At 41.7% G+C, this 25,232-nt stretch overlaps 1 protein-coding gene across 1 annotated transcript in view; it reads left to right on the top strand.

Moving 5' to 3' along the window:
- The first annotated feature begins 12,905 nt into the window (after nucleotides 1-12,905).
- Nucleotides 12,906-25,232, top strand: part of tncb (tenascin Cb) — an 87,351-nt gene continuing 75,024 nt past the window's right edge. The window contains exon 1 of the mRNA XM_079363597.1: nucleotides 12,906-12,923. The gene's annotated coding sequence lies outside the window, so the exon portion shown is untranslated. The remainder of the gene's footprint in view (nucleotides 12,924-25,232) is intronic.

The following is a 25,232-nucleotide window of genomic DNA, read 5'->3' as shown; positions in this document are numbered from 1 at the left end:
GGCAGGTGGGCGCTGTAAATGAGAAAAACATATGACGCAGACAAAAGCTGACATGAGGATTCAGCAGAGGGGAGGACAGTCTCAGGGCCTCTCCAGTAGTGTGAAATATTCAAAGTGATTACTCACCGTGTGAAATCCACGAATAAGCAAAAACTGGGGCTCATATTTATAAAGGCTTAAAACAACAAAATGGAACAGAAAGTTAAGACATCTCTTTCCTGCAGCAGATGTGTTGAATGGTTCGGCCGGTTTTCTCTTGACTCTCCTCAACAGGAAGTTGTGTTTTCTCCTCAGTTTGGGTTTGAATAATGTAAAATACAGATTTTTCTGAAGTATGAATTAAAAAAAAAGACTCAAAATGTTTTGATACACATGACATCAAGGTTCTTCCTAAACAAACACTAGGCTCCGTTTTATTACAAATTTTGTTTCTGATTAAATTCTTCTGGCTTAACGACTGATGAGTTGTGTATGTGTACTCAGACATGCACTGGGCCTATCATATTTTTTCACATCATGTATAAGATGAATTTAGATAAGGTAAGAACTTATTACTCAGCTTCATTACTCCCACGGAAGAGCAAACAAACAAATAACCTCAAATAAATGAAAATACAAACACTTTACACCCATCCTGTGGCGGTTTAAGTAATTTTGAGGCACCAGGAAGAGAATAATGGACCCCCCTCCAGCCAAAAACTTACAGAACAAACCAAATGTTCAGCCCTAATAAAGATACATAATTCATCTATATTACCTCCCAGAAGAGTAAATCGTGTGATTTTGTAATTGTTTTGAAGGGGCTTGAACCAGCTGGGAGGCGGGGCCATTCCCAGAGATTATTGTACACATATATTTTGGTGCTTTTTAGTGCACTGTGTGCCTTATATAAATAAAAATGCACATAATTGAAAATACTCTGACAGGTGTTCCTCACATTTTTTAAAACATTTTTTTTTACATGAAATATTTAATGTGTGTTGATGAGTAAGCTCAGTGCATTTGTGCAAACATCAGCTTATTAAAACATATTAGATGAAATTCAGTCTGTTCTTTACTTCTCTTCTGTGTCTGTATCCGTCACCTGTTGGGGTTTCTCTGTTTTCTATCTGCTGTCTGTCCGTCCGTATGAATGAATGAATCTGAGTGTCTATATTAACAATCTCATTTGTCTGTTTTGGAAAAAGTTACTTGAGGATCTAACTTCTGACTTTTAGACTGCCTCTATTTTGGAAGAGTCATAAAAGACTGAAGGACATGAAAGCTTCAACATGTCACTTCTCCTTTTGTGTCGTCACGCATGTCGTGTGAGTGAAATAAGAGAGAGAGAGAGAGAGAGAGAGAGAGAGAGAGAGAGAGAGAGAGAGAGAGAGAGAGAGAGAGCAGCAAACTGACACTGAATGAGCAGAGGCAAGAAAAAGGAGTGGAGAATTTGGCCGTAGATTTACATTTGATATGATGTTCTTAGCAAATTGTAGACTTCAATATTTTAGGCTAAATCAAAATGTTTCAGTTTTACAACAGCGCCCCCTCAGCGGGCTCTGTTGCATCCTGGGCGACCATCTCCCATAACTTTGAGGACCCTTAAGGCACGAGGCACCAACAGCTTACCTTAGCCTAAGGGTGAAACCACCTGTACCTCCTTAACAAGACTGCTTTAACGTTCAGATATTTACAATATTAAAATGAATCACAATATTGACAATATCGACACCACACTATGTTGCATACCCTGCTACAGGCTTAGACTACGGGGGCACTGGCACTTTCAGTGCTCTCTCTCTCTCCGTGCACTCACATCATATATATGCATGTTGCTATGTAACATGCATATGTAACATATGCATGTTACATATAGTCACATAGAATCCACCCAGTCCTTCTTCCTGCATCTCATCCCACCTCCCCCATCCCATTGTTATGTTGTAACATAAGAATGAGTAAGAATGAGTTTTTTATCTGCTTTCTGCAAAGTGTCTCGAGATAACATGTTTTATGAATTGACGATATGGAAATAAAGATTGATTGATGTTAAGAAATAATGAATCAAGAAAATTGTTGTTGTTTTTAAGTTTATGTGAACATTTTGCTTCAGTCAGATTTTTCTGGATTCTCAATAAAATATAATCGTTGACATCAACAATGTTGTTTTTTCCATCACAGACAACATTTTAAAGGCTGAGATTATTTGCTTGGAGACAAACACGAAGAACACGATTGTGGAACATCTGATGTTGCTAACTGGGTACTTCACATTGACCTCATCCATTTTAACAAGGTTTTACTAATCAGGAAGTTGTTGTTTTTTACCCAAATTATGGTCAACATCCAATCAAGACAGTTGCTAATCAGCCTAGTTTGAAGGGAAGTCAGATGCTGAGTCTAATGACCATATAATTAAACATTTTATATTATTAAAAGAGAGCCTTGTGCTGGCCTGGTGTGGTTAACAAAGCCTGGAAGATATAAATTCTACTGGTTTAACTTCAAGGAGACACGTCATACACTCCTCAAGTTCATGACATGGAAATGTATTTTTAGGCAAAGACACACAGCCAATCTGTCTTTGCAGAGGAAACTTTCAACATGAATGGCCTTTGTTGGATGAAAGCATGAATGATTTTGAAATATGAGCTGCGGTCGGACTCGTCTACTGTGTGTGAGTCAGACTATGCAGTCATCGTGCATGAATCACACCGTCTGACGAGCTGAAGTACAGAAGAGCTGCTGAGGCAAACTTTGAGCAAGCAGATGGGAAGCTTGGGCATCATATTACCTGTTTCAAGATTGAATAGAGTAATAAAAGCCATGTGGATTTATCATTTCTAAAGTGTGACCTTATTCCTTTGGCCTACATTACTTTCATCACAATGGCACTTTTGTTTTTCGGTGTTTGGACTTTGCTGGAGGTCGTGTCTGTTTCGTGAAGGCTGAGATTTTGAGTTTCTTGTTCAGAAATTTGGACAAAATCTGATCTCATCGAGTAATTTAATTTGCTGCATCTCTCTGGAGGGACATATAACACTCTTCTGTTGAACGTAGACCAACATGTCAGGGATATGCACACACTCATTAGTTTTGGGAAGAGGCATGAATAGACAACTCCGGTGACTTGTAGGGCTTCTGTCTTAAAGAGGAATAAAGTCTTTGTCAGTGAGTTTGTTCACACTGATGTTGCTTTCTGTGTTTGCTTCGTTGAACAGATAGAAATACGATTGATCTTTAAACGTGCATATTCACCGTGGCTGGAAAGTGTAAAACAAAATTACAAAGTGTGAAACACATTTTTAAATTTTCGCAAAACACATTTACCAGTCCCTAAACACATTTACATACAACATAATCTTGACAGTATGTCTAGTTTCTTCAGGCTTCAATAATCCAATCCACTAACCAAGAATCAACAGACATCCCAAACATGCTGTTCCTCACAAATGTGGCACCATTTAAAATGGAAATAAACAGGCTTCCCAATGGCAAAGATTTATGACCAAGAAGCATCGTTATAACAAACAATTGTATGCATGTTTTATATCTATGGAAGACCTGGAAGCTTTTCTAACACAGAACTTTGGAAATGATTGAGTGAAGGGTCATTTTGTTTAGTTTTGTGGAACAGTGAAGTGATGCAGAGTTTGTGCAGACAGAAAGATCTTTTGGCCGTTTTGTTGAACTCACTTGAGTCAGTTTCTCTTTTCATGTGGACGGTCTCTCGAACTTTTAAAGGACATTGATGAGACGAAAGGATGTGCACTTCGGCATTTGGCACATTCCCTGTCAAGATTCTGTCGTTTATGAATTTGTTTGTAAAACTCTTCTGCTCTCTTTGTCTCAGTTCTCGTAAAAGTGTTTCAAAGAGAATAGTTAACTTCTATTCATTTGTAGTTTGATTTTTATCCCCCCCTGGTTACTATGGCAAACCTTCCCGGTGTTCCGGTCTGAGTGAGTTACACGTCCACTGCACACAAAGTGATGATTTTTTCTCCTGATGATTTTGGTCTTGGTGTTGGAGCCCTCTTGTCTCGAATATGTCTTGGTCTCCATTAGCGTGGTCTTGACTACAACACTAGTATTATACCACCATAGTAGACGGTTTGGAAAACAAGGGTCATGTCTTCAAGTCTAGACGGAGTGTCAAAATTCAGGGAAACATGGCAGCACGAGCAATAAAGTCTGTATGAAGAAGTAATATGAAAAATAACATTTTAACAGCGTAGTGTGAATATTTGATAGGCTTGATAAAAATCCAAACGTATTGTATTATCTAATAGCTTTCATGCAGATTTCCTTTGCTGAATTTGCCCGCAGGCTTGTTCTCTTCACACGAGAGAACGAAAGAAACGTAAGTGTGTGTTTAAGAAAACTGTGCATCGTCTTCTGAAGCTCCCGCTGCCAGTTCTTTGATGTCGAGAATACAAACCCTGAGGGAGAACAGCTTAAGACAAGACACTTCTCTGTGTCCCACTGACCTAAATTTGGAATAAAAAAACCCTACTATATTTAGACTATATTAAAATTCATTTGGAAGTTAATGCATGGATCAACTCTCCATATCACAACAACCCTGTCAGGTACGTTTTGTTGGTTGAGCACAAAGAAACAAAGTACTGTATATGAAGCATGATGGTTTTTCTCTGTGTCTCGATATAAACTGTGAAAGAACGTGATGAACAAAAACCCAGCCATTGAGTGTGATTGGATTTCTATTCAATTTGTAAGTGTTCGGATGGAGAGACCTATACTTATAGGTGTCTATTATTAGGTCCTATTCAATGTGGTGATTGAGAGAAGCTGTCAATCATCCATGGAGTTTTTAAAGCTGTGTGACGCTAAGTGTAGAACCTGACAGGTGTGAATGAAGGATAGTGTTGTAGTCAAGACCAAACTAAGACCAAGACATACCCAGAGTTCTCCGAGACTGAGACATTTAGGGATCATTTAAGTCGAGTAACGTCCAAGATATATTTTGATAGATACAGTATATTTATTTCAAAGTGTCATTTTCAAAGCGGTCAAAGATCAAGGCAGCGCGAGACCGAGACAAGACCCAGCCCATAAGTATCACTGTGTGTGCATCAGGTGTGTCACTTACTAAGACCGTAACACTGGGACCGGGGGTTAATATGAATTTAAGTTACTTGTTCTTTTAGAAAAGAGTGTTTTCCTTCTAACATAGAAAAATAGTAAGAGAAGGTATTGATCAGTCTCAAAATCTGAGTCAAGTCTGCAGAGTCTGAAACCAAAACCAGACCGAGAAACATGCTTTCGATTCTGAGAGATCTTCCAGAAGTGGTCTTAAGACCACTACAGACAGATTTCGAGTACAACGACGCTAATGAAGGAAAGATCATTTAAAGAAAATCATAAACCTTTGTCTTCAGTCCTTTTGTTGTCTGAGGTGATTCTATAAATAGATCATCTTTTATAAATCCTTGTCTTTCATTAGAGTGGGCTTGAATTCGCATTGATCTCTCATTGATTAAGAACAATCAATGAAGAGCTTCATATCTGTGAATGAAAATGAAATTTGGAGTCAGCAAGACCAGTCATGAGATCTGAGATTTTTCAATCAATTTGTAATTCCCACAGGCTGCAGATAGAAAACATTTGACCCCAGCAGCTCATTCATTTTAATGTGATTCTGATACAGCTCTGTCTGCAGCTGTCAACGCTCATTCCCTTTTTCCAACCTTGTTTGGAAATGACAAGCCGATAGCCTCGAGACATTTAATCTTTTCTAAAAGACAATAAGGTGAAAAACCAGTAATGTTGCTTTGTTCTGCAATATTTCTGTTTACAGGTTTAATAACTATCCTATAAAAGAGGCACGTCCGAGTTTGATGCTTTTATAGATTTGTTCTGAACCTACTGGTGACAGGAAGGCCTCACATACTGCATGCACACTTGCATAACGTGCAGAGTGGCACAAGAGGAACTGCGTGTTTGCCCACAGCGAGAGCTCTACACACTCACACACATTCATGGCATGCACACACACACACACACACACACACACACTCACACACACAGCGCCGTTCTGCCTCACCGGCTCCGACATCACCGCCTCCCATTACACCTCTGTCACTACCTTTGATAGCGGATCAGGGGAGGAACGACTTCACGCCATCATTACGCCTCTGTGCCGCCTGTGACTGACCTTTAGACCTGCTTGTTTGTCAATTACAGGCTCTTTGCATTGAGGCTTATTTGCATACAAAGGGGATATTTTTTTCTCAAATGACGATCTGTCCATCGACCTTTTTTTGTGGCTACAGTTACTAATGAGGAGAGAGCGTTTGCAGAAGCAGGCAGCCTCGCAGAGAAAAGCGCAGCGCTTAGTGTCATTTTTCGGAGGGCTTCATCCTTTTTTGTGGTGCTGCTCTGAAATCTTCAAGTTGGAAATCTCCCAACTTTTCAGAAGGCCCCTGTTTACGTCACCAGTAGGTGTTATATGTAATGCCCCTTTTCTACATGCTCTGCACTCATAAACATTTACAAACATTGCTGTGGGCGGCATTTGTGAATACAACCGTATGATTTGTTTCAGCACACTTTCCATCCAGCCTCTTCGTACAATTTGCACAGTAAGTACGGTTGAGCTGAACGCAGCAGGTTATATCCATTTCACTGTGAGCGTTTGGACCAGGAGCGTTGGTGATGGCGTTGAAATCCTGCAACCTTCACACAAACTGAAGCAATCTTTGTGGAGGTTGTGGAGCTTCTTGAATAAGTCCAATTACACAGAGTATTCATATACAAGCACAAACAAACAGCCATTGTTGGGCTAGACTCATGTGTTGTAGGCATTGCACAGTGACCTCTGCAGCGTCCTTTGTATTTCATGTCCTGTTTCCTGACAGACGGTGAGGAGAGGCCGTTCAGTCAGGGGGGTAAGACAAAAAGAAACAAAAAGAAGTTCATCAGTATCTCCACTGACCTATGAACACGCCTCCTATATGTAATATTATTGGTTAATAAAAAAGTTGTCTGAGGAACGCCTCAGGTTGATGAAGAAGTCCAGGTCTGTCGACTGCAGCAGAGAATTAAGGGTTAGAACTCGAGGCAGCTAAAGTTAGTTTTATTATTGAAGCTCACCGACTGTAGCTCTGTAAGAACAGATGTTCAATAACTTGTTTCATATCTTTTCGTCCTACTCCTTCACACTGTTCTCTTTCACATTCAGTATTTATACCAGTGCAAACGTGCATCACAATCTGTATGAAGGCCTGTATGTATGTGTGCGTATGCAGGACATGAAGTGTGGACTTCAACAAAGCTGTGAACACACTGTGAGAGTTGATGTTTAGAACGGTCAGTGATGTGGACATTTAAAGGATTATGTTTTGAGTATGTGGCTTCATTTCTTCTTTAAGCTAACCCGTACTCTTTATTTTAGAGACAGGACAGTGGGTAGAGTCAGAAATCGTGTAGGGAGAGAGAATGGGAAATGACACGCAGTAAAGGAGCCAGGTGGGATTCAGACCAAGGCCACCTGCTTTAAGGATAAGTGGGAAATTAATTGAATAAATATGTATATGTATTGAACTAGAAAAACAATTCACAATTAACAATTCATATAAATTATAACAAATACAATTCATCCAAAGTGTGTATGTGTAAAATATGATATGACATTAATATCACTGAATAACCAGAACATCTTCAGCGAGGTGATCGGGCACTAATACCCCCCGTCGTCCCTGACACCCAGTCTCATTCGTTGGACAGTGTTGTCCCCAACCACCGGCAGCCTCACTCATGCACAGCCCGCTCCGAGCTCCATCTCAGCGGCAAGGACGCGAAGACAACAACTATACAAATGATCATTGATTGATTGATCGTCATTTCTTAAAGTATAATCCCCTCTTACCTCTTCCAACAGCCTCATGAGCTGGACTGGAAACCTCTTGCATCATAAATTCTCCTCCACCTATTCAGGCCTTCCTCGTTTGGGAGATGCATGGTGGGTAATTTATTTCACAAATGACCATCTGCTTGGCCAGTTTGTGTCAGGACACTGATGACCCTCAGCGCTAAAGCTGAGCAGCAACGACAGCTGTGCTTTCCACTTCTGAGGGAATATTTCTGAACATTTTATCTTTTATCGTGATGTCTAGATGTTAAACGTCTTGTATTAAATGTTGGTTAAGTAATGTCGTGTGGTTCAGAAACAAAGACCCACTGACTGGAGCTCAGAGATAGAGGAGTGAGGTGTGTGTTTTATGCAGATTGAAATAGGAGGAATACGTTCTCACTCGGCGTTGTTGACCTAGCATTGGACTTGATAAATACATCACTTTTATTCCTCCCTGGTAAAGTAGAGAGTAGTAAAAATCAGGCTCAGGTTATCTGTGTGTATGCAATCTACTCCAACAGCTTCGCCTTAAAATTAATTTACAAACCTGAGAAGTTTAGATAATCTACTGATTCAATATCTCTCAATTAACATGGAACAGCATATCATCTGGCCCCAACAGGTTATTAAATGTTCAATTTGTCCAACAATTCACAGAGTAACTCAGTTATTTCCTGCAGGCTCTGCTTGTTGTATGTCCCTGGCTCTGAAATAATGTACATGTAAATGTGAGGAAAGAAGATTTTTGTTCAAATGTCAACATTGATGAACCAACATGTCTTTAATAAACAGTTCTTTCCAGTTCAATTGTCCTTTATCTGAGCAAATATTTGTCTTTTTAATCTTTAATAATATTTAATCTTTTTAAATATTTGTCTTTTTAATCCCATTTTTTCTCCCCCAATTTAAGACATTGTTGTCTTCAGATATTTGAATACTTTGGTTGATATTTTAAGGTCCTAACTGACTTTAATAACTCATGTGCTCTGAAAAAGGAACAAAGAAAATTCCATCGTCTGTAGCAGCTGTAAGCCTGTAAAGACTTCAACCAATGTCTACCAATCTGATGAACCAATCACACGCCTCCCTGTCTCCCTGCACGTTCTCTACCACTTGGAAACAGTTTCTATTCAATTCAAGTGATGAGCAAGGTCCACTTGTGGAGCGATGGCATTGGGCGTGGCTTTTAAGGAGAGTGCAGAGAGGAGGGGTGTGGACGGAGCACTGGGGGAATACGACTTTCAAAATCATCCTAGTTGTTTTTTTTTAAAAGGTCAAACTCTGCCTTTAAGGACGCGGTCACACCAACCATCCGTACCATGTCCGATCATCGGAGAACATGGCAGCTACTTTACTGACTTATTTTGAGTCATGTTTGTCAGATACATAAAACTCTGTTTCTCCATAATAAAGGCTGTCAGTGTGACCTGCATGAAGCGGTCACACTGGCCAAACCAACTGGACTTTAAGGATGAAGCGTGCTTGGGCAAAGTACGGAGAGTCAGTGTGATCGCACCCTAAGGCAGCCGGTTACAGGCTGGTCGGCCACTCAGCCCAACAATGTTCCAGAGTCAAAGCCTCAATAGCCTCGATTTACGCTATGGACTGGATACTAAAATGGACTACATGTCTCTGTCTCCTCCTGTTGTTAAAAAGTGAGGCTAAAACAATCCCTATGAATTATTTCTTGTCCAGACGTGCAGAAGGTGGCTGGCTGGTGAAACTGTGGAATAAACATCATGTCCCTTCTGTAACCGAAGCACACATTGCACTCACCAAGAGCCCTGAGGTCGATACAGTCTTTAGCAGAACAGATACTTATTTCTGTTTGCAAGCCGACACTTAAGGAAAGCTAAATGATTGGATTGTTAGTTGTTGTAACATTATCTTTCGCCTTTCCTCATCTGCTTTGCAATTCAGGCTAACACTTCAAGAAGCTCCATTCGTCAACAAAGCTGTCGATCAGGACGTTAAATCCGCCGTTTTACATCAAATAACTACTTTAATTAAAACAAAAGCACTTCATCAATCAGCATGATTAATCACAACAGACAGGTTTGATAGAAACGTATTTGTCCTGTATTTTAACTGTATACAGTATTTTAACTGTATACAGTTAAAATACACAAGTCCCATCTGTTAAAACTGCAGCCAGTCAGCAGGGGGAGCTCTAAATCATCTGGCGAGATGTGGTAAATGGTAAATGGACTTGTACAGCGTCTTACCCAAGGACACATTGGACATGTTGCTGCATGAGCTGATTCAAGAATGATTCTGGCTGAGTGGTGCATCGACACGCTAACATGTTGACAATGAGAATATGAAGAGGCTGATGCTTTGAAAATAATAAGGTAAAACTTAGTCTCATTTTAATTTACTTTGTCCTGTGCTGTTATGAAATCAAACCTTTGTAAGGTCTGAAATTACAGACTGAGACTTTCTTGACAAAAACCAGTATGTGCATGGTCAAAACAGGAAGACAGTAAAAATGAAGGCAACTTCAGGCAGGGCTGTCTTTCCTTTCCTTTCTAAGTCTGATGCAGTACCCAGACACTGGCTTGCTTTGGGACACAGTGTTTACGGCAGCAGCAGATAGCATTAGTTATCGGCTGACAGCTTGAAGTAGAAAGAAAAGTTGTAAACAAAGTGCTCTTTTTCATCCACTGGCCACCTGTAGAGTGCTTGAGACTTACTTTTCATGTGCATGTGTGTTGTGTGTGTATGTGTGTGTGTGTGTGTGTGTGTGTGTGTGTGTGTGTGTGTGTGTGTGTTGTGTGAAACCTGACCTTGCCTCTTCAGTGAAGAACAGCAGCACAGGTGTGTAACATGATAGATGTGATCCCCTTACTTGAAGGCCCACAGAGTAGCCGGGCATTTTGAACAGCCAGATTTCTGATGTAATGACTGTGGAGATGAATGAAGCAGTTCAGTCGTTTGAAAAGAATAATAAAAAAAAAAGCCATGACGTTTATCATGACTTACAAGCTGTGACATGAAAGCTGGGGAAAAGTAACAGAAGCTCAGCCATAAAGAGTGGCAGATGTATTGTCTTACAACAGTGAGGTGTTCATATCCTTTCTTCTTCTTCTCTTTGTAGTTTAAAGTGTGTACGGCTGAGTGGTGAAACGCTCCATCTTTCACATTTCACCAGCGAGATCTAAACTTTGATTCAAGTCATCACCTGCAGAAGACCTCTGGTTGAATTGTTGTGATTGTGATGGAAAAAATAAGTTTTGGTGGCTCTCGTGCGAGTGTGCGGTCACATCTTCTTCCTCAGTCTGCTGTTTTTGCTCTATGCACACGTGATAAAAAAACATTTTTCTTCGTTCACTACTGCACGTAAAGCATCAACTCTCTAAAGCTCGACTTGTCCAAGCATCCACGTCCTCATAAATAATTCAATCATTTCCTGTTTCCATCTTGTGTCTTTTTCTTCAGAAAAGTGTTGGCTGTGCGCTCTGGAGTGTTTGCATGCAGAGTTTGTGCGATGAGATCAAAAGTGCTGCACGCTCGTCCTGTCACCATGACAACTGTCTATTGACAATGGCCTCTGTATGACTGACACCGCTCTGGTACTTTTAGTGCATGTTTTTCATATGAGATGTTTTTTTTTGTTTACCCCGCAAAGAGGATGTGGGTTCATGAGCAGTCTGCTAGCAATCTGTTAGCAGACGACAGAACTACGGTGAACATCAGTACATTAGGAAAAGGTGGCCGGTGACGGCAACAGCACCTTTCTGAAAAGATGAAAGATTTTCAATTTGAGTGCTCGTAAAGGCTGCACAAAAAAAGCAGAGTGCTCAGAAAAAGGCACTTTGCTTTTTCTCCACGCACGATTTCTGCTGCGAAGGCTCGTCCTCATTGAAAAAACAACCAAATAAAGACGCTGGCTCTTAGAAAAAAACACTTGGTGGACAACAGGCTTTTTTTCACTTCAGTTGAGAATGAAATCTTACAAAAAAGTCATTTTAAATTTAAAACCTTCGCCCCCCTGGGTCCATGGTGCTGTTCTCTGATTATTTACTTAGCAAAAGAGAAATAAGACGTATCGATTTTTTAATAAAAATATGTTAACATTCGACATGATGTTGTGAAAGTGTCCTTTGACCATCATGTGTATTTACACTTGTCAGCTTCTTCAGAGTCTGGGCTGCTGTAGAAGCTGTGAATGCCTGAGCTATATGGCGTGCAGCGTTAATCACTAAAGAATGAGCACATAGTACTACTCTGCAGCAAAGACACTGGGGACATCTGTCATTCAGATGAGGATGAATGTAGGTCACGGTTGCTAGTGTCTTTGCTGAGCAGGGGTCTGATTAAAGCAGCAACCTATGGCCTAAGATCTCTGCCCGACCATCTCTGCCAAGTTACACAACATTTGACTTTTTTTTTTTTGCATTTACGAAGGCTGCGTGATTCAATACCCCCCCCCCCCCCCCCCATTACAATCCTAGTGCCGCGCCTCCTCCACTACCACTTAGAAAAGCAGAGATTGGATTACCCAGCTGTCAATCAATCATGCAGGCGATGATACAAGCCCACCAGGAAACATCCCAAACAGATGGCCAGCCACTACCACACGCCTGCACCCCCACTCAGCCCGAGCCCGGACCTAGTCCCTTGGTAAGAGACTGTAAGCTCCTTAGATTTTTTTTCATGCTTCTCACTAATTTAGGTCTCTTCATCAAAGCGATCATTGTGATATTGTTTGAAGCGACAACAACATTCATGATGCCCCTCTTTGCATCCAAGTTCACAACTGTCTTTCCCTCAATGTTTAACATTTAAAAAGTCCTGCAACAGATGAGAAATGCTGAAAAATGTCTTAATGAGTCCATTAATCCGTGGCTGTGCTTAAGACAATAGCATGCCAGGGGGCTGAGCGATGGGTGTATTTTGGGGCAGGGCGGCGACCCCCGACACCCGGGCTGGCAGGCAGCGGAGGAGGAGGCTGAGCCAGAGCAGGTGTCTCTGCTGACATCTGCCTCAGTTCACTGGGGAAACACAAGCACCCTGCAGCTACTGCCCTGACAATGCCACTGAAGTGCCCCGGATCCATATAAACAAGGTAGACTTTTCTTTCAACTTCTTATGGCTCTGGAGTTTTCCAAATGAGAGGCGATGCCTCATTTCCTTTTTGGGATTAATTTAAAAGGATTTCTGTTTCAGGCTTTTTATTCTTTTATCAATGTTGACTCTGTACTCGACTGATGCAGATGGTTTGATTTTGCAGCTGTATCAGCACTTGACTTTACATTCTGCATATCGCACACTTTGTGGTTCATTTATTGCTGTTTCTTGCTTTTGACACTTTTATGTGTTCCATGTCTATTTGCAATGTGGCTGCTTAATCCAGGAGGAGAAAAAAAGTGCGTTTCATGTCAAAGTATTAAGAGGATTCGACCCAGATCTCTTACAAACATTAAAGAAAGAAATCGTTGGATGTTCAGTCTCATGCAATATTGATGCTGTCATGTTTACTCATCAACCCACTTTCCTCTGAATCCAATCAGGCTGACAAGACAAACCCTCAAGGCTGTTGATTCAGACGCGCTATCGATCCAAGTTTGTGTTACATTGACCCGGGTGCATTTTTAAAGACTTTGTAGTGTAATCAAAGGCTCTGTGGAGCCTCTAACCTGTGCTAAGCAGATATAGCAGATGTAGCCTACATTTAATTCTGGCAGCTTGGATGCAGCGTCTGACAAGCTTTTAAATTCAAAAGCCTTACACTGGCTGTTTGCTCTTATTGGATATTGATCCTTCTGTGAGCTCCGCAAACAACAGATTATAATATGATGGCAAGAGTGGCATGACATATTTATGTTGAACTGAGGGTGTAGATTGGGGGGGGGGGGGGTGTTTGTCTGACAGGAGCACCTGATAGGAATTCTGGGCATGCACTGGGTGCTGGTGAATCCCAGCCCATATGTGTCTTATAAATGAAAGAATCCTTCATCTCATCACTGTAATCTGACCTATTTAAACAAGGAAGGAAGTCTTTAATGAAGAAGGACGGCTGTTTCATTTAAAACCAAAACACAAGCATGCAGTATCTCTGATCTGTGTGCATGTTCAGAAGTACTTAAGAAGCCGAGGGTTTACTAAGTCCTGCACACAATAAAAACAGCTTTGTGTTGGAGGCAGTTCTAGGTTTCTCTTCCCCATTGTTTGCTCTTTTGCTCTCAGTTCAAGACAATTTTATTCTGCTCACACACACTCTGAGTTTCTCGTGGGCAAGTGCCTCTGCTTATCTTCGAGCAGCCAATAAGAGCTCGTAAAAACCAAATGTCAGGAGGTAAAATTGATCCTGTGCTATAGACTTTTGCTTTGTGTGTTTTGACAGATTTGGGTGTCTTTCAGCCTTGAGTTATGGATGGTGTAGGGAGCGTAATGACAGCAGACCTGGGTGGAATGTTAAATCTTTAGATTTGAGCCTTTAGATTGGAGAAGTAGGTTTGATGTGTGTTAGCGTGGCTGAATGCCAATATACTGTGGCTCTGTCACGACATCTGACAGACACACGGGGTGTTTGGTATAAAATCCTGAAAAGGTAAAAAGCTAAAAAAAAAAAAAACCTGGTTAAATAAGAGATTAATCGTGCTGTTTAAAAAACAAGAATAACTTTTGTTAAAAAAAACTCTTCAACTCTAGCTGCCAGAGTGACGTCGATGAACTGATTTAAAGCACTAATCAGAGATTTAGAGACCTGACAGCAGGTCATTCCACAGGCGATGCAAAGAAGGATCTCCTTATTTCATTTCACTGTTACTAAAGTATAACTTCACACGACTCAAGGAAACAGACTTTATTCTCGTAAATGTACGATTTATGCCCCCTTAATGTGGCCATAATGCTCCTTTGTGAGGACTCGCTATCATGATTAATGATAAACTATTCAAAAGTAAAAAAGCACAATAGTCAAGTCATTTTAAAATCCTTAAAACAAAACGTTGATAATCACAGAGAAGATTAAATGTGAAAATACAAGATATAAACAAGAAAGAGACAAAAGAAATACAGAAACGTGAAATTGAGCAGACAAAAGATGCTAAAATGTAAAATACATCAATAACCTTTCATTTGTAATTTGGTGAATTTATCTGGTCTGAGCACTTTGTCGGGCCCTGATTTCCTGAACACAACCTCAGAGAGTCTTTATCGAAACAGATGATTCTGTAGTGACACCTCCAGAGACTATAGTGAATAGACCGTGAGCAGAAGAATCAGCATTGAAGACGGTTATTTTAGGAGTTATTTGAAACATTTTCTGTAAGGAGAGGAGTCATGTCAGGGCGTTCAGTTGATCCCTGTTTGTTTTCATAAATAGAAGACCTGTGTCTCTCTCTCTCTCTCGATCTTGACAAATAAACATTACAGTGGTAACTCATGGAGGCTGATCCTCAGGGCAGAGGGCTTATTTGTGGAGACATGGGGTCCCTCAAGCCTGAAGTCACTGTTGATCTGGCATCAGCCTGTCTGGGGACAGGATTAGAGGCTGAGTGTGGAGGTGAAGACTTGCAGAAAAATAAACGGCCAGTGACTGAGCTGCACATGCAAACAAACGCATTATCAACAGGGCTAATTTACCTAACGTTAGGCAGCACATGTCCGCTGTACGTCGATCTAATCCCCTCGCTGCAGATCTCAGCATGTGATGTGATTACTGCGAGCACAGAAAATGTATTGGCTATCAGTAAACTTACACACCATGCTAAAACAGTCACATAAAGTTTTTCTGTAGGTGTAGTAATCTACTGTCATTCATTTAATGTCTTGAACCAAATGTGGTCAATACACTAAATGTCTCTTCTGTTCTTCTAAGATATTATTATTGTTGAGCACATCCACTTATTACATTTTAGAATTAGCCGATGTCATGATCATTTTGTTGTTTCAAAGCCCAGATTAGCCTTCATCCTGCTTATGAAGAATCCAAATAAGATCTAGCTGGGATAGAGTGTAATTAGATGGGATACAGAGCGTGTATTCACCTTATCTCATTTAAGGCCTGGCTTTAGCTGTCCTCATTAATTGAGGTTCTCTGCTAATAGTCAAAGTATCCCGAAAACATCTCAGTAACTAATTAAATAAAGTACACACATGAAGCTTTTCTGCAAGCACTGCACAACACTGGATAGTGAAGAGCGAGTTACATGCTTCATGCTGAAGGTCTAATACAGGTATGTGGTGTTACGTGAACGTTCACATGGCAGTTATCACATATATTTAAACTTAATATGTCGGTGGGTAACGCCGTTTTATAAAAGACAGAATTCAGACGCTGTCTGAGCTTGTTGTTTTACGTTCTTACAGGATGGACGGAGCTCCATTCAGCTTGTTCATGTTTGCACAAAAGTTGGCCATGTGACTCGTAAATGTGGACGGCTGTGGTTCAGTGGTAGAGTGCAGGTTGGGGGTTTGATCCCCCAGCTCCTGCAGCAACAGGTCCGATGTGTCCTTGGGCAAGACACTTAAGCCCAGCTCCAGCTGCTTCGTCAGCCACACGTGAATGTGTATTTTCTGAACTCAATACACAAACTTTATTTAAAGGAACAAATGTGTCCCTGAACACTGTTTGGAGCTAAAAGGCGACCAGGAGTTATGATTTCACTGTTCTGGCCCCTCACCAGAACTTCTCACAAAGCATTTTATCTTCAAACTGAGTCACAAGGATTACCTTTTCCTCTGAGGACAGTTTGTGTTTAGAGTTACAAACTGTAGACAAACAAACTGTAGACGCCAGCTAATGTGTTATCTATGTTTTATAAGAAGGTCCCATCGACTCCTGCGGGAGATTTGTGGATATCTGATGTTTTTGACTAACTTTGTGTGCCTGCTGTTTGGTGACGGCAGGTAGAGTAACGTTATATAAGGGAGCTAATTAGCTGAAAACATCAGCTTGTTGCATCTGAAATGCTCGGCTGAATGGAGAGCTGGGATATGATGGCAGGAAAGCTATAGACTGTTAAAAGCAGAACAATGCACAGAAGAATGGCACTTGTGGATGAGGGCTCTGTAGTCTCTTGTGTGTGTGACACCCTGACTGACACTTTAAACCTGCATGTTGTTGTTTGAATGTTTGCGGATATTCATTCTGTGTGAAAATCATTCATCAGTGAAGCTGAAGTTTTCAAATCATGTCCTGTGAACACTGAATTGCACTCACAAGCTGCATGTCACTAAATGTCTCAAACCTGATGATGTGAAACCCAGAAGTTGGTCTGATTGGCTTTTGACCCCTGAGGGATCAGTTACACTCCAATCTGTCCAGATACTCTCATGTCCCTCGGGAGCACATTGTGCTTGGAGTCTTGACCCTGCGTAACACACCCACACACACTCATCTATCGATATCTCCACATCGTGTGTCAACGGCTACTTTGTATTAGCTCATCGCTCAAAAAATTCCACAGAGTAAACTTTTGAGACAAAATGATTTCCAAGTCTTTGGGGAGCAAGGGGAGGGATGAAAGCAGAAGGTTATAACGAGGGGTGAAAAAACGCCGTGAGCAAAGTCTGTTTGGGGCTAGCGCACACTAAGCACAGGCCCCTTCAGCGAGCAGATATGCATGAGATTTAGTTCCCTTTTGAATATGTAATGAGTTTAACATGCATGATGAGCTGGTGGTTGATTCCTGGCGAAGCAGCTGTGATCCATGCAGCACATACAGGATTATCTGTCGCAAAAGATAACAGGCAGAACAAAGCTGGGAGAGCGCTGCAGGCATAGGAAACCCCCCCCCCCCCTTACCTTTGCATGCCTCTAAGCTGCACCAACTTCTGGGGGTGGGCATCCTTGGGGGAGGCAGTGCTGGCTCAGGAGGCGACAAGCTTTTGCAAACATTGTTTACTCAGAGTGTTGGGAGAGAAGGACATCTCCATTGGTCAGCTCTGATCCCGATCAGACCACTGATCAGCCAAAGAAAGAAGCAGCAAAATGTCAGATCATGGTGACTGCTGCAAAGTTTTACAGCCTAGAGTGATGAGCATGACTGGAGGAACAATATTACAGTCCAAGTAAACTACCAGAAAAGAAGAAATTTGGGTGTTACAGCAGCTAAAAAAAACCCATCCATTGCACAAAAGTAAAGAAAAACAGCTACAAGCAAGTTTATATTAATCAAATAAATAAAGAAAAGTAATACAATAGAATTAAATAATACGAAGCATAAACACTACAAACACTGTCACTTGTTTCTTGTCCCATCTCCCCCATCCCACTCCACTCCAGCACAGTTTAGCAGATGGCTGTTCCTGTCATGTCATGAGCCCGGGTCTGCTGAAGATTTCTGCCTGTTAAAAGGAAGTTTTCTCGAGCCACTGTGGCGAAAGACGATCGTGCAGAGAGGTACAGCGTTTAACTGGAGAGCGACCTTATTACAGGCAATTTAGTGTTTCTTTTCAGAGGCACCGGCACCTGAAGCAGGAGACGCCGGCTGTCGGCTGTTTGTGAAGAGGTTTATTTTCTATCATAAATGATTCACATGAAAAATGGGGGCTTTCTGACTGGCCAGCCAAAGACTGCTAATGATTTCACTTTTGGCTCTAAGCTCCAGACGAGGCTCTTGACAGTGACAGCCGTCTGGTGCTTTTCTGTAAAATGATCCTCAGCTTGACGAGAATACTGACCTTAAAGAGTTCAGAGAAGCCAGAAAAGCACATCAGTTTAAAGACTATGTGATGGTGAATGGCACCTTTTCCTGATACTGATTCTTGGCAGGTTACTGTACAGGTTCATTTGGATGATCTGTGCTCGGTGCACACAACAGAGCCATTTTTACGTGTATGTTCGTTTTCGAATTTAGGTTGTTCCATTTTCCCCTCTTAGTTTTGTGTGTCATCTTTTAACAAGATCTGCAGTGGTGGGTGAGGAGGAGTTTAAACATTCAGTCTAATGCTGCTTCCAGGCTCCTGCTGGACTTGAATAGCACAGTGACCTAGTTTGGAGGAAGCTGATGATCTCCCCCACCTTGTCACCAGTTGTGAGAGACTAAGAGATAAAATAATTTCCTCCACTACACAACACCAAGAAAGAAAAGTAGCACCAGACTTAGCCGAGGCTTGTGTTGCACAAAACAGATATCTAATCACGCTGAATGCAAACGATCCGGCTCCCTGGTGGTTTGGCGCTGGGAGCTGGCAAATCCCCCGACTCATCTGGCCCCCGGCTTTCTCTGGACTGAGCTAAAGACCTGCCGAGATGGAGGCCTCAACTCGCTACAGTCAAGTGCTGCTGGCAACCAATTAATGTTAGCAAAGGGGAAGGAAAAGGGTCGCAATAAAGCACCTTACACGGCGCTTTTCTCAGGCTTGTGTTTCCATGGGCACAAGCCCTCCAGGGGGGATAATGTCGGAGCCTAACAGGTATATACTCCAGTGTGACCTCCTCTGTGCTCAATCACGTCTTTGTAGGTTTTATTTCACTTATCAGCAAGGTGAGGACTGCTGGAATGTGTGATCTTTTCATTCCTCCTTCAGTCTGAAGGCAGACTCTGTTCTTAAACTATTTTTTTTACCCCCTCTCCTCTCCGTGAGAGAGGGCGGCACTCTGCCATCGGATCATCTGCCAGCAGAGTTAGACCGGTGCCAACTCTTTTTTTCAGTCAGACGAACAAACGCCTGCATTATTCAGGCTGCCATCTCTCTAGAATGGATCGTCTATCGTCCTGCCAGGCTGCTTGGGTCCACACTTACCAACAGATATGTTTGCTGTTCTCGTTAGAAGATGTGTCTTTTCAGCAGAGTCCATTTCGGGGCAATATTTTACTGTGCTGATCTAAAGGCATGTGCCAGAGGATCACTCTCACATCTTTAACCGTGGCATTGCGGGACGCTGTCTGCTGATTTATTGGACAGTGTAAGCCTGAGTGATATCCGAGTGCTGCTGTGAAGTGTTGATGCACCAACACGAGCAAACAGACACACACACACACGTCCCTGGATAAATGTGTTTACATAGCACGCTTGGTTCACAGTGCATTCTCACTAAGTGGCTGTTGAAAGCCGGCCCCTTCTGCTCCTCTCCGCCTGGTTAATGGCCAAGTGATGATGTGCGGAAGGTCAGACAGTAGGCTGCGTTGCCAGTGGCCCAGTGTGTGTTGGTGTGACCGGCCTGCCTGCTGATCACTGTCGTTCCCTCTGATGTGTATTGCCTTCAGCACTCATGTTTGGAGCAGAGCTGCACTCACAGATCCAATCAGTCTGCTGCACAGGCCAAACAGGATTTGCTTTGTTCCTGCTCTACTGACAGAGCAGTTAGGATGCTCCTGTACTGCTGGCTGCTCCAATGAGGGATCACGTTTCACATAATATTGTCAGATTTATGTATTTTGACATGAGATGAAACTCTTTAAAAAAACAAATGTTCACATTTGTAAAAGCTGGTTCTTATACAGTCGAGGCTGAGTCTGTCTTCTTCAACAGAAAGGTCGAGGGTTTGAGTCCCAGCTTCTGCAGCCACATGTGTGAGTGTGTAAGAACGGGATTAGTTACTTCTGGTCACTTTACAAAGCGGCCTTTGTCAGTGTGGGGATGTGACCTGCCATGTAAAAGAGCTGTGAGTAGTCAGAAGATTCGCTACAAGCTGAACCTATTTACTTTTCTTGTTATCCTTGAAAACATGTTATTGTGATGACTGGTCATGCGATCATTCGTTACACCAGTGTTTGCTTATGTGATTATGCTGGCCGATCCTGAGGAAGCTATTGACGAAGCGTGTTGTTCGCACACAATGAAATGCCAGAAAAAATATTCTCAGTGTGCCATGAGTCATTTATGTTTTGGTTGTACGTGTGAGGACTCTGTGGCCTGTTGGGTTGTCTGACTGAGAGCACCTGGAGCTCACAGTCCTGATAAAAGCTGCCTGTCAGTCGGCTTGAGAAGACTTTCTGTTAGCGCCTTGTTTTCTTACTTTGTCTTTCTTCTCCATCCAACACTGGCACAATACATTTTCACACACCCACTCACTCATCACTGCTAACATCCACACTTCATTCCTTTTGCAATTTAATTCATATTTTTTGTAAATAAATCTATTTATTTAAGCATTACTTCGGTGTCTCTCCCATTATTTGCCATGGCCTTTGAGCCAGTCACGACATATGTACCTTCAACCCCCCAGCACCTGAGAGCGGAGGCAGCCTGTGGGGTAACAGCTGTATTCAAGTGTAATTTAATAGTTATATAAATACACATAATAAACACCTGCATACAACTCTTGGGATCTTATCAGAGGGATTCATTTTTTTTCATTATTTAGGCAAGAGGCTTCAGGAGCTGAAGCACAACGTGCAGAACAGGCTGATGAAATACTGTGCCTTTGCTGCTTCACCTTGATACCCAGATACAGTAGAAGAAGAGTCGATAGATGTTGTGTTGCCATGGACTATAAACTTCTTTTCACATAGATTCTAAACTTACTTTGCAAGCTACTTGGTTACCCAAAATATTTAAAGACACTGCACACTTAGATCCAATGTTTATACTCAAAATCAGGGTTGGTCTCAAGACCGGTCTTGAGTGTAATTTTTGAAGGTCTCACACCTCGTCTCAGATTCAAAATCATTTTCTGCAGTCTTAGTATGGTCCCAGACTGCGTGGATTCTGGATTTTACCCCACTGAAAGGCTATTCATCCACGTCATGACTGTAACTCGAACGGTCGGTTCGTGTGGTCTTGTGTTATGATGCACAGAGGTGATTAATATTTGGACTCAGAGACAGGCTACAAGATAAACAGTGTTCTTTAATGTTCCAAAGTGAACAGTGAGTAACCAGGGAGGTGAAGTGAGATCACTGTGAGTGTCTTGATGAAGTCCACAGGAAAAAAACACACGTGCAGGGAGTGTGGATCCGCAGAGCAGCAGGCAGACAGGCAGCAGGTGAGACCAGTTGTCACACACTGATGACGCAGGGAAGAAACACGAGAAAAAAAAGAAATTAGTAATGAGGAACATGTAAAACTAATATCTTCACAAAGAAGTTCTGGAGCCAAGATTTGAGTACGCTACCACTTACATAGTACAACAATCCGGCAGGGAGTGGTTGAAGGAGGTTGATGAGTTGATGAAGATCAGCTGGCTGATTGCACACAGAGACACACATGGGATGAGAAACAGGAGGATCAAGACAGACAGGGAAAACAGACAACACACAAGTGGGAGGGCACTATACAGAACAGAATCGTAGCAGTCTTGACACTCGATGTAGCGGCTGTCTGCACAGGAAAGCTTTCACAACTTTCCACAATGAACAACATAACTTACAAAATGCTTTAAGCTGTCCTTAAACTTGCAGGCAGTTGAAAGAGTGAAGTCTGAAAAAGAACTTTTCTCTAGGTGTGAAATATGTTTTCATTTTTCTATTGAATAATAACTGAGAGTCCCCCATGTGACTGGTCCGATAAGATTAATAATAAGATTAAGACTCATGGTTGGTGATTACACACTTGAACTCTATATTTAAACTAGCAGGTTTAATGACTGAGCTACTCTTACACGTGCAGCTGCATGATTCAACATTTAACACTGCTTGTTGTTATGCCACTTGGATGTTTGAAGAGACTCTATCCAGAACAAAACAGAAACACCACATGTTTATTTTCCTTCTGTCATGACGTATAATGTAGGACGTAGCGGTTGCAGGAGACAGCAGATTTTTGTTCCTCACCCAGACCCAGGGTGTTTTTAAAATGTGTTGAACTCTATAAAGACTTTGCTTTAAGGAGCTGGTACTAATCACTTCTTTGTCCTACATCCCTGCTCACTGCTGGAATAAAAAGTTATAAAGATAGTCATAGGTGTCTGTGTGGGAGGGGAGTATAAGACCGGAGTCAAATGTGTTGCTTCTTAATTTCATTTTTTTTTGGTTTATTTTCCATTCAGACACGAGTCATTTTGAGTTTTCTCATTCATAACGACTTATTTGACTTAAATCTGTTGACTTTGAAAAGAGCTGATGTTGTTTTTTGGTGTTAAGGTTTAAAAGTGTTAATTGGAAACTTTTAGCTAAATGTGTCACCAGTGAACACAGTCACTCTTTAAACCATAACGGATGAACTGCTTTTGAAGTCAGCGCCTTGGATCATCAGTTAAAGATGTTACATGTCTGATAAACTGTGCCCACCTCTGATGAAACTACACTGACATCACCTGGTAGTTTGTTAAACACCCTTTAGCATTGAGCTTCGCAATTTGGTCGTAGCAGTCTCATTTATTTTTGGAGCCAGAATCAGCCAATTTTAATGACTGAGTGGACACAGGTCACATCCTTATCCTGGATGACAGGTAGACTTAATGGCTACAGGCGCTCTGCAGCTAAGATGATAAACAGGAATGTTGGTGTTCATCCAAGAAATAAGACGGCAAGCTGTGCTGAGCCTGACCAAGCATGTGAACAATGCTGCTCTGTAGCAGCCGACTGGCTATGTTTAAAGGCTTAAAGCTCACGTCCCGACCATATGTAAATATCTATCGGACACATGCTGCTCTAAGATGGAACCTTTTTTATACCTGCCTTCCCTAAAAAACACATTATAATACCATTTATACCAACAACACCAAACAACACAAAGCTCTAAAAGGTTTCAGTGATGTTTCCTTTTTGTTTCCTGTTGGAGAAATGGTTAATGCAGCGCTCATACAATAATAGCTTTAGGGATCAAAAAGCTTCATATGTCCACAAATGATCAGATTCCAGAAAGGTGGGATATTGCTGCCAAGTCCAGAGGGACGTCTTCTGGTATAAATGTGCAAGAGTTTCGCTCTTTTTGCTCTTTTCGTCTTAGTACGATGAAAGAAAAGATGAGTGGGTATGTGAAGGAGGAAACACAACATAGCACGATGTGTCAGCTCTCGTGACACAATCCAGATTGTTTTCTTTTATAAATTATTTTACTGTTGGCCTGCATGTATGAGGATGGAGTCTGAATCGATGAGCCAGTCTTTTGGTAACGGGGCATTGAAGAGACATTGGATGATCCATCTCAGCTCAGGCTGACACATCATCACAGCGGATCAGTTCTGGGAAAAGGCTCTTTGCTTAGCCGGTGAAGAGCCCCTCAATCAGACACGGCTGGGTGCTCACAGCTATTTGACCAGATATCCCATTTCTATCCTGCTGCGGTGGAAGCAGATCTACTCCTCCTGACTCACTGCAGTGTGACTGTTCTGTCACACTGTGTGTTTGTCTGTTTTAAATATGAATATAAAAAAGCATTATCAATTGCTCAGATTGTGTTGGTCATCTAAAGAGTGAGGCTGTAACTGTTAGCTCAGTTTCTAAATGGCAGATCTTTTGAAGGATACCAAACTAAGAAGAAAAGAAAATATGGGACTTTGTCTGTGAAATACACGGTGTCTCAATTCAGCTTAGCAGCCTGTGAAGGATTCAGCTTTTCATAACATACAGAGACAGACCATAGATCTATGGATATGCTGTGCCCCGCACGATGCACCTGATCGTTCGTTAGTTGGCTGGAAAAGGACACAATTATCGGCCATATTTGAAAAGAGAGCCTTTGACGTGGCACTGTAATGAATTCAGTCTTCAAATGGGCACCACGAGGGATCTGCATTTGCTAATGTTTGAAAAATAGTGTCTGTTTTCATGTATTGCTGTTCCATGCAGGCTCTTTGATTGGTCGGCCGATCTGCTCTCTCGTAATTGATCAGTCGTCCAGCTTTGCTCTCGGATATGTCCCAATGTATATTGGGAATGCTACAGTCAGTCAGAGGGGAGCTTGTGCTTGCTACAACGACCCAATGGGCTTGGATCAGTGACGCCTTTGACTTGTGATGTCACATTTTCAACGAGGGGGTTTCATGCGACTATTGCTACTGCTAACAGGAGGAGGTAGGAGAGGCCGCATTTCCGGGGACTTTGGATTTTTGCAAATAGATGTAACTAAACATGCACAACGCACCTGGAAACACACGAAAGAGCAAAGAGCATCTAAAACCAGAAACAGCTGAATATGGGACTTTTAAGTCATTGTGATTTTGTGCATTGAATTTGAATTGGCTGTGAATCTTTGACCATTTGTTCCTTTTTATACATACATGTCTCAATTTTTAATGTAGTTTTCACAGGGTTCAGTTAGGTTAAAATGTATGTGATCAATCTGAACAATCTCCATGATGAGCCTGCACAACTTAAAGGACTCGTGGCAACATTTTAGCCAAACCTGATTCTCAAAATGAGACGTCATTGTGTAAAGGTTCAAGTCTCTGATCTCTCCTTCCTAATTCCAATGCATTTATTTTAAAAAATGCCATCTGTAGCGTAAGCTGGTTACAGAGTTAAATCAGTTTGGTGAAGCATCAGGAGTTTTTCCAGAGAATTATGGGTTGTACAGGATCAGAACTTGGGTCGTTATA

The sequence above is a fragment of the Symphodus melops genome (genome assembly GCF_947650265.1).
Source record: "Symphodus melops genome assembly, chromosome: 1".
In the NCBI taxonomy this organism is placed as follows: Eukaryota; Metazoa; Chordata; class Actinopteri; order Labriformes; family Labridae; genus Symphodus; species Symphodus melops.
This window is presented reverse-complemented; position numbering and strand designations above follow the sequence as displayed.